Genomic DNA, 14,248 nt, shown 5'->3' with positions numbered 1-14,248 from the left:
GGAAATCACGTTCTCGTATGGAACACTTTTTCATTTGAATAGATATCTTCATGAAATATGTACAAATATACAAGTATTACATTAGTATCCAAGGCATTGCACAACTTCAAAGTAGATTCATCAGATTAAACTACGATAGCTTATAGAATATAGAATTATTTTACGCCCTAAAAAATGCTCCCGTGAAGGGTATTATAGCTTCAGTGTAATTGAAGTTAACGCTTGCAATTTTTCGTTTCATTTGTTTCATACTATATATTTCGTTTCGCTCATCACTTGGTAATCAGACGGCTGTCGACTAATCAAGTTATCATGGGCAATAATTCTAATTTACGCATGAATACACATCAATCATCAGAAAATAGTATTAATTACAACGAGTTCAATAAATGTCAGTTATAAATATGATTTGTAATCATCATTACAAAATTTATGAAATTGCTAGTTTTGCATTGGAGAATGGCTTAATTAATTGCGTTGACTACGTTACGGCTGATAGTCAAACGCTAGTACTTTGGCCGAAACCAAATCTAAGCCAATGGACGTATTTTCTAACAGCAGGTGGCCATCAAGTGGTAATACCCGAAAGCTAGAACTAATCGAATATTAAACTATGCATAGAGTAATATTTATCCTAATATACTAATATTAATGCTAGCACATTTGTCACAGGAAGTTTGTTCAAGCAATTATTATTAACTGCTGTACCTAACTGCTATTGTATCTTTAAAGAACCAATAATAAACTCGCAGACTGAAAATGCCATATATTTTAAACATCGACTCAGTAAGGAGAATTTTAAGTCTAAAAGCATAAAATTTTAGATATAATTCTAAAACAGACAATTTTTCTGTCGTTCGTAACCCTCTGGGTACAGAGTTAAACACAAAAATGTTAAAACTTCAACACTTGTTCGCCATTGCTCAGCATCTCCACCTTTTCCGTTCTCCTTGGAAGAAATAAACGCTTCTCTTGAACAACTTAAATCAGTCAAAGTCTAGGTGAAGATATATTGCTTGCAGCGGCTTTTAAAGCTGCAGTCTCTGAACGCGATTTTACTTTAATTTTGGAAACAATTTGGCGCATTGAACAACTACGGGAGAATGGTTAACAGTCATACTGCTGTCATATTGGAAATTTCTCACCAAACTTTTTCGAAACAGCAAGTAGCATATATGTCACAAAGTCTTGGACAGTAAAGTTCAATCAGACCTAATTTATCTAAACCAGGAATGTTATAGCTCTCCTGATAGTCAAAAAAAAGCACATTTGTAGAATAATCTTATGAAGCTTGGCGAGTGTACTGGCAGGATTGGCCAAACAAATTAACCTAGCTATAAAAGAATATGTCTCAAGCAACAAGCAAGCAACCCTAGCATTCACTTTATACGACAGAGAAATATTGTACAAAAGAGAATTCCGCTTAAAGCATAATTACCGGCACTAAAGAGTTTGCTGAGGAGATTGCCAATTTCATAAAGAAAGCACGAGGTGCGTACAGGTATGCTCAGCTAAACATCATTTAGTCCTCTAAAACTCTCTCAGTGGGCATACAGCTTTATAATTTTGAATCCAACGTGAAAACAAACAATTTCTTCGGCGATTGCACCATTGACTTCGACAAAAAAGCCTGCCATATTTATTTAAGATAGAAGAGAGATCGGTTAGTCAAATTTGTCGTAAATATTTCAATAGTTCGGTGCAATTCGCAATAAAACCATAAAAGCCGTAACAATCTTGACGTGATTCAACCATTCTTATCTGGTAGTCATTTGTAACGGGTGATTTTTTTGAGGTTAGGATTTTCATGCATTAGTATTTGACAGATCACGTGGGATTTCAGACATGGTGTCAAAGAGAAAGATGCTCAGTATGCTTTGACATTTCATCATGAATAGACTTACTAACGAGCAACGCTTGCAAATCATTGAATTTTATTACCAAAATCAGTGTTCGGTTCGAAATGTGTTTATCGACAAATTTTGTTCAGCGATGAGGCTCATTTCTGGTTGAATGGCTACGTAAATAAGCAAAATTGCCGCATTTGGGGTGAAGAGCAACCAGAAGCCGTTCAAGAAAAATGCACTGTTTGGTGTGGTTTGTACGCTGGTGGAATCATTGGACCGTATTTTTTCAAAGATGCTGTTGGACGCAACGTTACGGTGAATGGCGATCGCTATCGTTCGATGCTAACAAACTTTTTGTTGCCAAAAATGGAAGAACTGAACTTGGTTGACATGTGGTTTCAACAAGATGGCGCTACATGCCACACAGCTCGCGATTCTATGGCCATTTTGAGGGAAAACTTCGGACAACAATTCATCTCAAGAAATGGACCCGTAAGTTGGCCACCAAGATCATGCGATTTAACGCCTTTAGACTATTTTTTGTGGGGCTACGTCAAGTCTAAAGTCTACAGAAATAAGCCAGCAACTATTCCAGCTTTGGAAGACAACATTTCCGAAGAAATTCGGGCTATTCCGGCCGAAATGCTCGAAAAAGTTGCCCACAATTGGACTTTCCGAATGGACCACCTAAGACGCAGCCGCGGTCAACATTTAAATGAAATTATCTTCAAAAAGTAAATGTCATGAACCAATCTAACGTTTCAAATAAAGAACCGATGAGATTTTGCAAATTTTATGCGTTTTTTTTTTTTTAAAAAGTTATCAAGCTCTTAAAAAATCACCCGTTAGTATTCATAAGAAGTTGTGGTCCGCATCGGCATGGAACGGATATTTTAATTTGCGCCATGCTAACAAAATAAGCTTTGAAATTCAATAAGCATTAGTTGGAGGTCACGCATTCCAGACATTCTGCTACGGCTCTACTGGTTTAACAACAATATGAATATATTAAATATGTTTTGTTCGATGCATTCACAAACAAGCGCACTCCCTATTGAGAATTTTAATGTTGTCATACAATTTCAATTTTGGCAACTATCTAATTTAAACTTTAAAGCAAACACAGGTTTATGCATTTATAATTTGCATACAAAAGAGGAGTGGTTTTGTGGTTTTGACAAACCGACTAATTTATAAATTCAGCAAATCATTAAAATTTTGAATATGAAAGTGGAAAAGTTTTGAGCTGGGATGAAAACTAAACACAATTTATAACAGTTTAAATAGAAGCTTGTGTTGTCCATATTCAAAAGTATCGTTCTCCTCAACTCTTGCTGAACTTTGATTTTGTTTATAGTTCCACACATTTAGCAGAAATTTTCAAATTAATTTAACACAAAATCGGAGGAAGCATTCCAGTTCAAAAATTTTGTATTCATTTATGCGTTGGTTATCTGGATTAGAAAACAAAAACAAATTTTAATCCTCGAAAACCCTTAGATTGTCTTAGGAACTATTCTCCATTAAGATCAATATACTCTTGCATGCATTTGAGTCCACTTGAAACATTTTTGCCACTCAGATAGAGGTCTCTCCTATCTCTTGATACAAACGTTGAAGATCGTTTCATTGCCTACAATTTTGTCAAACAAAATTTTTCTATAGGACTCGTAGTTTTTTTTGACCTTCAGAAATTCAACCAGAACCCGTCCCATCCTCTTCACTTCCTTGGATCGCATTAAATTTTTAATTCTTTCATTTTTGTTACTTTATCTTCAGTTTTCAATGAATTTCAACCAATTGAATTTCTTTAAATTTTTGCCTCAAAATTTCAAAGCCTTATGGCCTGGTCTCTGTGTAGTCCATTTGGCTAAAAATCTGTATTCGAACGCAGGCGGAGTAGGTAACTGCGAAGTGGGTAATTACGACATACTGAAACTTTAACAATAAAGGTCGCAGGTGGACCTGACCTCAGCCTGACTGAAATGTCTTGATTTAGAAAACTAACAACACTAGAAACCAAAATATTTAATAAAAAAACGTTATTTCAATGTCGAGCCGGTAGGTTGCTTAAAACACCCATGCCCACTAATAATTTGGGTCAGATGGAAATCCAGATCCCGATGTCGCCTATCTATTGGATGGATTTTCGGTATAAGTCTGTGGGTCCAGTGCCCTTTGGATGAGGAATGATACTGCTGCTGGCACATTTTGATGCTTTTGGTTCTCTCCACTGTTTTACTGTCTTATTTATTTTGTTGGAATAAGACTTTGCCTTGTCACTATTTGAGGCTTAATATAAACTCTGATAAACCGATGATAATAAGCCCTTTCGTCAAAGATAGATCAACACTAAACTAAGCTCTATAAGCTCCAATATAACTTATGAAATAGTTAACTGGAATTTAAAAGTAAGGAAGTTGATTCGCACTATATCTATTTACTTCAATTCACATTCTTATCCCCCAACGCCGATTAAAACTTCACACAAATTTACTATTTAATTAGATCCGTTAGTGCAAGAGCCCATCTTTATGCCACAAAGTGACCGCTGGCCTAATCTCCAATTGAATGCGGTTGAAATTAATATTGCCAAACATATACAAACAAAGTTTAATATACAACACAACAAACAAACACATTTTCACGGGAATATCACGTGAGCACTCTGTAGGGCGTTAATTACACTAAAATGCCCAATTTAATATGACAGCTTGTGTCCACACATTGAAACGGCAACACATTTCACGAGGACACCCGCTGCGCTGCCATTCTTGAGGCAATTTGATGTGGAATGGAATGCGAAGGCTTCCGGCTAATCATAAAACGTTTGTTTCTACTTCAGCCGCAGACCTCGCCCCAACCACATACAGACACACACACACAACCACAAGCAGCAAAGGCAAGAGTGAAACCATAGGCCTCCAGAAATGTCCTAGGGCACCAATGAGCAAAGCAGTTTCGCTCGCAGTTTGCGTAGTTAGAATCCGCTCAATCAAGGAAGATTAAAGTTGTACTGCTTCACAGTGTTGCAGTGTTTTGATACAAGCTAGCAAGTGCTGTTTGTAGCCTATGCCGTTCAATCTCTCTATATCACAGACTCTTTTTCATTCGCATTGTTATTGCTAACCATGTAAAATGAACCAGGTAAGGAAAGGCTAAGCTCCGATGTGATCAAACATTTGACCTTGCAACGTGCAAAGATCAAAGCCGACGAAATGGCCTCTTGTAGCAATCATACAGTGAGATTAGCTACTCCAGGCAGAAATAGTATGTCGACTTGATAGTCGCTTTAATAGTCAATACTGGATACTTCCACCAACCTCTCTTCCAACTCTACGCCCATTCGTAGCGAAGCTCAGTGCTTCTCTCTTCCAGTGGCATCTGTATATATGTAACGTCAATATTTCATACCGACACTACTACTTGTACTACGTTCTACTGAACGTTTGATACAATTTATGTCAAGAGTATTCGCAGTCGCCCAATTTGTTACAACGCTCAGGTACTCCTGAGTTATCTCACACGTGAGACTTAGGAAATTTTTCAATAGGTATTACATTGTCTGTATAGACATCAACCGGCAGCCTCGTACCTTAAGCTTGTCTAGCAGATTGTTGAAGAGAAGACCATACTGCACAGATGGGGGTTAAGACCCCCATGTTGTGTTTCTTTTTGAAGAGAGCGAGCGTCACCGCACTAGTTCCTGATTATACTGTCGCAGAAAAAATTAAAGCCCTTCATTACCATTTCATTATTTGGCCATAACAATAGATCCTTTCCCCTTTTTGTTAATCCCACTCTAATAACACTAGAGAGGGTTTTTGTCCCACTTGTCCACCAGAAAGATTTTCTTGTGACCTTTATTGATTTCAATGGACAGAGACTTTCTGTTTGCATGCAGAACTGAAGCCTTCGACACACTCAACCTCTGATTTGAAGATGAACAAGGAAGAACAGAGTTTTCTACAGTAAAAGTCCCAGCTTATGTTTCTATGTTTGCTCCTAGGATTGCTAAGCTGACAAATTTCAAACAGGACGCGTTCACCAAGAACCCTCCACTCTAAGGTAAGAGGCGCAATTGTGTTCGAGCGCAGGGTAGGTTCGAAAACCTCTGGGTTTAATGAGAAATCTTTCATATTATACGCACGGCTGAAATTACTGATTAATTTCATTAAATATTCAGAATAGACTATTATCAGCGACTATCGATTCATCCAAACACCCCTCAGGTATTCCAGCAAGCTACCAATATATACATTTTTATTTTCTTAAATTTAAATCGGTGCAATTTAGTTGTTTATGGCACGCTCTCAGCACTTTTTCTGTTAATTTCATACCAGCATTTCCCACTATTCCAATTTTACACCTTTCTACATATAAACATTTGGAAAAAGCGGCAATTTGTGGGCAAACTTGTCGCTCAAATGCAGTCATCATTCACTTTTAATGTGTCGGTTCGTTGAAAAATCAATTTAATAAAATTCTGTAAATTGCTCTTGGAAAAACTGATGGACAATAAAAATAAACTCCAAATCTTCTTAATGGCTTTCAGTAATACTTACATACATATGTATGTCGCATCAAGCTACTTACTTCCATATTACATATACCTGTGTGAGAACAGCACCTCTACCCAAGTTCCATCCGCATGCGAACAAGCAGTTTTCTTGCTTTTAATTTTGTATGTGTGCTGCTAGATTTATGAGCCTCTCGCGAGCTCATTAAACATTGATCAACAACAGCACTTGTGGGATTACGAAAGACTTCAGGCACAGAGTTGAGCAAAAAAGATCCAGTGAACTGAACTAACTTTTTGCACACCTTATTTCGCTGCAATGATAGATGTGTATTGGACATTATCCCATTGACACTCACACGGACGTGAGGACTCAACTTGTGGCAGTTACTTGGAAGAAGATGAAGTGAAACTATTTAGAAACTTTCTCCTCCACTGTCCAGCTTTTGCTATGCTAAGGTTAAGGATTGGAGGATGGAGCCATATGTAGAAATGAGTCTTTTACACATGGCTCAAGGACCAGCTCATTACTTTCGGTCTTAGACCAAGTATCCTCTGGGTAACCAAAAATACCTCAATTTGAAGACCAGCTAAAGTGAATTGGCGAAACATTCCTACCCAGGGTTGTGTACTGGGACCCACCACGTAAAAAACATTCTCAATGAAATGAAGAAAACGGCTTGCTGTTGAAAACTCTGCTATAACTACGTAAGCGCCAATAAAGAAAAGGGTTTATTGCCATACTTTTTACAAACCCAGCAAATTAGCTGTATTTAATAAAAGACGACGCAATAGTTTGAGGCAGGCACTAGTCGTTTTGACGATATACGATGAATGCAAATGTACTCACATCTATATATATGAAAATACAACTAATGTAAGAATTTCGTAACCAATTTTGAGAAAACCACAGCGATACACTACAGTAGTAAATACAACAAAGACGATTGTTAAAAAAGTAAGTGCAACTGTACAAGGGCTCACCATAAACTTACTCCCTAATCCAGATAGATACAGTCATATATGTATAAAAGATCGGAATGAAGGTACGAGATGAAATCCGGGTGACCGTCTATCTTTGCCTCCTTCCGTCCATATGTGCAAAAATTGTAAGATATCTTGATAAAACTTGAATGTAAAGAAGAGTTCGCAGATGGAACCATTCCCATATCCACAAAACACCAAAATCAGTAAAATATCTTAACTAAGCACTGAATTAAAACATAAAAAAAAATTGATATAAAGGGTAGCAAAGGGCACATGTGAGCAAACAAATTTAGAAAAGTGGAAATGGCGCTGCTAATAACTTTATAATACATATCTCCTAAGCCACTAAAGATAAAACAACCAAACTCTTAGCGCAAATACCAAAAGAACTCCTACCCACAGTGTAAAAATTAATGAAATCGTGTCATAACCCCGCCCACTCTCCGTATAATGGTACGTTAAAAGCTACTAAAAGCGCAATAAATCAGAAATATACTGGAGACAATAAATTTTACCCCGGAGATGGTATCGGAAAGCTTTAGTCGAGTCGGCGTCAAAATTGGATGACGGTCTGATACCGTCTACTTTTAAATACGAGTATTCGTCAATGTGTGAGATATATAACTAAAATTCAGGTTCATTCTTTCCTCACAATAGTACCTCTGTGTATCAAAAATGTGAATCGGTTTAATACTCCTCTTAGTCCCCATGTACCTAATATAAAGGTTTTCAAACTACCAGGTGACTTTGGACCTCATATAACGGGTAATATGTGAGTTATCCTAATGATAATAAAAGAGCGTGTTTTACCCAGAACAGTGTCCCAGAAAAAACTGTTTCCTTGCATACTGAAAAATCCGCAAAATTAAAAAAATATTAAATTACACTTTCAGTTTGTTGTAAACCAAAAATTCACCGTTAGAATATATAAACATCAAAATTGCATGGATGAAACCGATGATTAGATTGAAGTCAACCTCGGCAGCAACAGACCAGATGAAAATGAACAGGAAACCCAAGATCCAAAATCCAGCATTTTCAAGCTATATCTGTGCTTAGCACTTGTATTAAATACGCGGAGGAGCAAGAGCTTCTGGCTTGAGAAATTTTGAAAGTTGTAAACTTAAGAGATGTTGCATACAAAAAGAAAAATTACACACAAGTTCAACAAGAAAAGATTGCCAATATACTTGAAAGCAATTAAAAATATATAAAATACATATTTGAAGTTGAATTAAATAGTATATTCTTCGGACATACGATATTTCGGACACTGCTTGGTTTCCAATTGTTCGGATTACCGAGATTATACTGTAACAGAAAAACATATTCTATAAATTTCAGTAAAAAACCTTTCAGACTGATCGATACATACTTGTATAATAAAAAGCCGACCGGAGGTTTGAGAAATGTGGACATATGGAGAAAGCATTGACCCGATTTTATGCATTTTTACACGACATTATCAAAAAAGACTCTCTCTGAGTCAGTTCAGTCAAAGTCAGCATTAACGACCAATGTCCACACATTCGGTATCTGGGAGCTTGAACAGTTGTTCAAAATTCCATTCCAATATATTCTCTCATGCTTGATTTGTATAGTGAAAAAGTGGAAATTTGAAATTGTGTTATATGGGAAGTAGGCGTCCATTTCCGATATAACATTTAATGTTTCCGACGACATTTATTTAACGATTTACCGCACTTTTAATTCGAATCCTGAAAAAATACACTTAACCCCTCAAAATGGTGTTCTTTAAAATTACTTATATTTATAGTTCTCATTATGATAACTTAAAATCATGGGAAAAATGACTAATCTAGTATGCTAGAACAACGCTCCTCCTCTTTCTCTGCTCACACGGAAAAACACATTTGCCCCTTTACAAAAGCGTGGCACACTTTATGGTCTCAGCTGCACTTGACTTGCTTATGTACACAAGAATTTTCGAAAGGACAGCGTCAGCACAACAATGGCAAGCAATTTGCTGCCCGAGCAAAACAATATGTTGCGGCCTTCGAACAAATAACGATAGTAATGGCGATGAGAATGTGATATTAAAAGGAAACAAGAAAAAAACGATGGATTTCAGTTGCGCTGAAGCTATGACATCTATCCCAAGTGTACTTTTTATTGGATAAAAGTTTATGGTAAGATATTTATCTTGATTTTGCTATAGTTGACCGATATTGGCGGTTCCGACAAATGAGCTGCTTCTTGATAGGATAAGGACTTGTGCCCAATTTCAGATCGATATCTCAAAACTAGCAATATCTTATAACCATATATTGTCCAAATCCAACAAAAATTTTTCCGTCTCTTAGGTACTAAAATTAGTTGACTTTTTTCTTCCTGATATACCTACGTATACAAGTAGAATGGCATAAAATTGGGCGTAAACTTTACCTAGCCTTCATATAACAAACATATAACATCCGGGTGACTTTACTTCATACTCGTACAATTGGTGATGGTATATGAGGTACTTTAATTAATCTCAGGGTAAATTTTGTATGTGATATATTCCTGATATGTAGTTTAGTAAAAAATAGATAGAATCGGTGATATCAGCTCACCTCCAACCCCCATATACTACCTGTGTATAGTTATTTTCGTTTTTCTAGCAAACCGTTGACATTTTAAATCTTAAGGTTTTTCGTGGCTTTGATTCTTGTAAGTTGCAAGAGTATTAAATGTTCGGTTGCACCCGTCGCAACCTGCGACACCAGTTCATTATACCAGTCATATAAGCTAAACGATCGAAAACATTCAACGGTTCCACCTCCGAAGAAATTGTTCTGATCGTATCACTATAGCATATAGCTGCCATGCAAACTGTCTGCTCAAACCCAGGTTCTTGTATGGAATCTTTTCAATTTATGAGGGGACCACATATATGTATGTGCCATCTTTTAATAACTTCATTTATACGATTATTTAGCTATAGCATTCGTCTAACTCCATCATGTATAGGTTTGTTACATCGTAAGTATGCCATGAAAGTGTACTAGCGACCCCGATAGTTTTTATTATGTGAGTGGAAAATAAAACGAGACGAAAGGTTCCATCAGGATATTTCTTATCCTTACCTAGAAGTGCTATCAAGGGAAATGGAGCGCAGGAATGCCAGCAGTTTTAGTGGGAGACTTATAAATGACCTTCCAAATATGTTCAAGTACTTCATAACAAACCTCCAAAATCTATTTACCGTCCCGATCATACGTTCTTCATTCACGTTAGTGACAATGGCAAAACCACACCACATTAATTCTAAAACAAACACAACGCCAAAGTGTAGTCATTTCACAAGAATGTGAGTAATCCCTGATTACAATCAACACCAACGGTCTTCTTACCGCGGTGTACCACATTGCTTGATTTCATTTCGATTTTACGCTTTTGACTTACCAAATGTCGCAGCTCTGCGAAACCACGCGTCACCCAAATAAAATTAATTTCTTTGTAGCCTTTCGCTTACTAATACTCGCATATCTCGCCCTCAGTTCGTTGACGCTTTTTCGTTTCGTTTTTAGGTTTTGTTCTGTTTTCATATTTTCATATTTTCAAATACTAGTCTTCCTACAAAATCCCAAACGAACCATTGCATTCGATGTTTGGAAACCAACTGATGCCTAAAACAAATTCGAAATTACTTAACAGCCGGCATTTAGCTACTAATGTGTGCTCTCCCATTGTTGAGCCACAGCGCAATCGCCATGGGTATTTCCGTGATGAGAGCAAGTATAAGAGGTTTTCGAACAAACAAATCGCTATCCACTAAAATATATTTATGAATCAAAATAAATACCGGACACGTTTGTTTAGTTTCTTTAGTTTCTTTAGTTGTTGTAGTTTTGCTGTAATTTGTATAGAAAAAAAAAATCTGCGCGTTAAAGGTGAATTCTTATTGTTGATTTAAGTTTTACAGTTCTTACCTTAGCTCACCTCTTGTAATTTTGATAGCCATACAATACTAGGAGCTATTTGCCTTATAATTTTTATTGGTATTGATAATAAAGTTTGCGCACATGGCTGTACCAGTCGCTATATGCAAGCCCATATTGAATGCCATAACATTTTTTAGCAGAGCGCCTTTTTACTTTGACATTTGCTATTATTATGACGTCATTGCTGTGTTGCAACAATTTGTTCTTATTGTATTTGAGTGGTTTCTCATGGTAAGCAACATTTTCATTGAGTCAATTTCTAATCTGCGCTTCCTCTCTCTTTGCTCTCTTTTTGAATAGCATATACATATCTATTTTGAAATTTCATTCATGATTCCATACACTACTTAATTACCTTTATAACGTGGAGTACAGATGTTTATACATATACTAAGGTTGTTCATAATCGATGAAAGCTAATATGATGAAATCAAGAGTTATTTAATGATTTATTCATTTAAAACTCTTATTTTAAACTCACTGAAATTTTATATAAAAATCCTACATATGTACCTCGTAAGTACTCACTCGAAATTAATTTATATATAGTATAAAAGACAAAGAATGTATTTTCGAATGGTAATAAACATTCCCCATTAGGTTTGTAGTTTCTGTGCTCTTTCTTTAAAAAAGTAGAGAATCTCGAAATGGATTACGGTTTTAGAGAAATACCCTATACATTTTATATAAACATATAAGTGTGGAAAGGCAAAAAAATCGGCAGGCAAAATTATGGCATCAGTCTTTTGGGATGCAATGATTTCTGAGCCAGTTTTAATACATTGCACTGCGTGTTTGGTTGCTGTTCAATTCTACCATTCCCAATATTTAGTAATTTTATTATTTTTAAGGAAGGATCAGTTTGAAATTGTACGCATATACTTCATCGTTCCCGTCTAAATATTGCACTGTCGGTGCAATGCTTCGAAAAGATTTCTGTATGTCTCAAATTATAACAGACTTTTTTATCAACACTCCAATTATTCCGCTATATTCTTATGCTAAATATCGCGTTTGGTTTGTAAAGAATGCATTTGCGTCCTTCGCCCATAATCTAGTAAAGTAGCCGCAATGGATTGACGACTAAAATGTCAATGCCTTTTTTTGTGCTATCAAATATATCTGACGGGTTCGTCCTAAAAAAACTGCCTAGTTCAGGACCAAAATTAGTATAATATATATATTCTATGTCCTTACCCTGGTTCTAAGCTACCTTCCCACGAATTTTCAGCTAAATCGGTACAGCCGTTCTTGAGTTGAATAGCGTGATTTAACATACCGGTGGTTGGCGGTCATTTGATTGGATCATGTATTGAAATTGACGAGTCGCCAAACTTTTCACGAAATGTGCTCATGTTTAGACGTGGAAGATAAGGGGCGCACCGTCTTTTTTTGCTATAAGTGCGAAATAATATGATTTTGTTAAAAACTACTACAATAGCAATAAATCAGTAACTAAACGGTATTCACGATACCACAAAGGGCTTTATAGGAGCCGATATCGAAATTGGAAAATGGGCGTGAAACCTCCCACTTTTAGATGAAATCCTATATCTCGGTACCTGCTAGGCCGTTTTCACCCAAATTTGGTAAGTAGAATTAGTTTGACATTTTTTATATCGCAGTATGAAAATGGGGAAAATCGGGTCATAACCACGCCTACTTGTTGTACAACGCGATTAAATTCCAAATATTCCTTCACTTTCCGGTATACAAATTAAGCACCAACGAGTGTACCGGAAACTTTCCACGAATACATTGACCCCAGTTCCTACTCGTATTGCAAACTTTTTATCGCAAACATCAGTCAAACTGTGAGATATTTTATTGAAACACTGAGATGATCCTTATGTGGTAATACTATGCTCTTGTGCCAAAAAGAGGCTGATCATAATTCTCTCAGTCCCCATATACCGGATAGAAAAATTTTATAACTTCCGCCTTAGTTTAGGAAATAGAGGTCAATAGCTGCCTTATCTTAATGAAATTGAAAGAACGTGTTTTTTTATAACAATGTATGTATGAAATTGAGCGAAAACTTGACCCTACCCCCCATATCAAAATTTTAACATTCGATTGACTTTAGTCGTCATGTGTATTGAAAATGGTATGTGCGCTACCATAACGAAACTGAGACAGCAAAACTAAATAAAATAAAATTTAATCACTATTACGCCTATCTTCAATATACCTAATATCAGAATTTTAGAATTCCGGTCGGCTTTATAACTTCCAAATCGGTCAATATGTGATTTAACTATCTTGGAAAAACTGAGCGAATAATAATGTGTGTACTACAGTTCAATAAAGAAAAAATCTTAAATTATATATACTACATATAATGTTTTTCATTACTGTAACAAGCCGGCTTTGATCCTTCCGAATTGCAAGAGTATGAAGTGTTTGGTTACTGAATGAACTTAGCCCTTCCTTACTTGTTCTTCTTTGCAGCTTTCAATTTGTGCTGCCACTTTAGGCCAGGACACTTGAACTTAGCCCTTCCTTACTCACCGCTGTTAATGGCTTCTTCCAACTTTGAAAGTAACAAATGCTGCAATAATTTTCTTGCGTCGGAAATCAAACTTACTTGGAACTGTGAACAACAAAAGTTTACGTCAATAAAGGCAATTTGCGTGCAGTAAATGCACGTGTTCATTCAAAACAGTTTCTTGCTTTATTTTATATAACTATGAAGGTAAATTGTGGCTTCATTAACTTTTGTAACACTTCGCAGTAGTTTAAGTAAACAATTACGAAGTAAGTAAAATCAGACCAAATCACTTTGTCCCCACCTGACCTATTCCGTAGAGTTAAGATAGAATCACCGCAAAGTAGCTTCTTCTTTATGCAGCATTTACACTGACAGAGAGATCATGGCCTGCGTAACAAAACGTAAGGCTGGAACAGTTTGCCTGATGACAAAATATATTCCACTGAAAAACTTTCAC

This window comes from Bactrocera dorsalis, chromosome 5 (genome assembly GCF_023373825.1).
Source record: "Bactrocera dorsalis isolate Fly_Bdor chromosome 5, ASM2337382v1, whole genome shotgun sequence".
Lineage (NCBI taxonomy): Eukaryota > Metazoa > Arthropoda > Insecta > Diptera > Tephritidae > Bactrocera > Bactrocera dorsalis.
Note: the sequence above shows the minus strand (reverse complement) of the source record.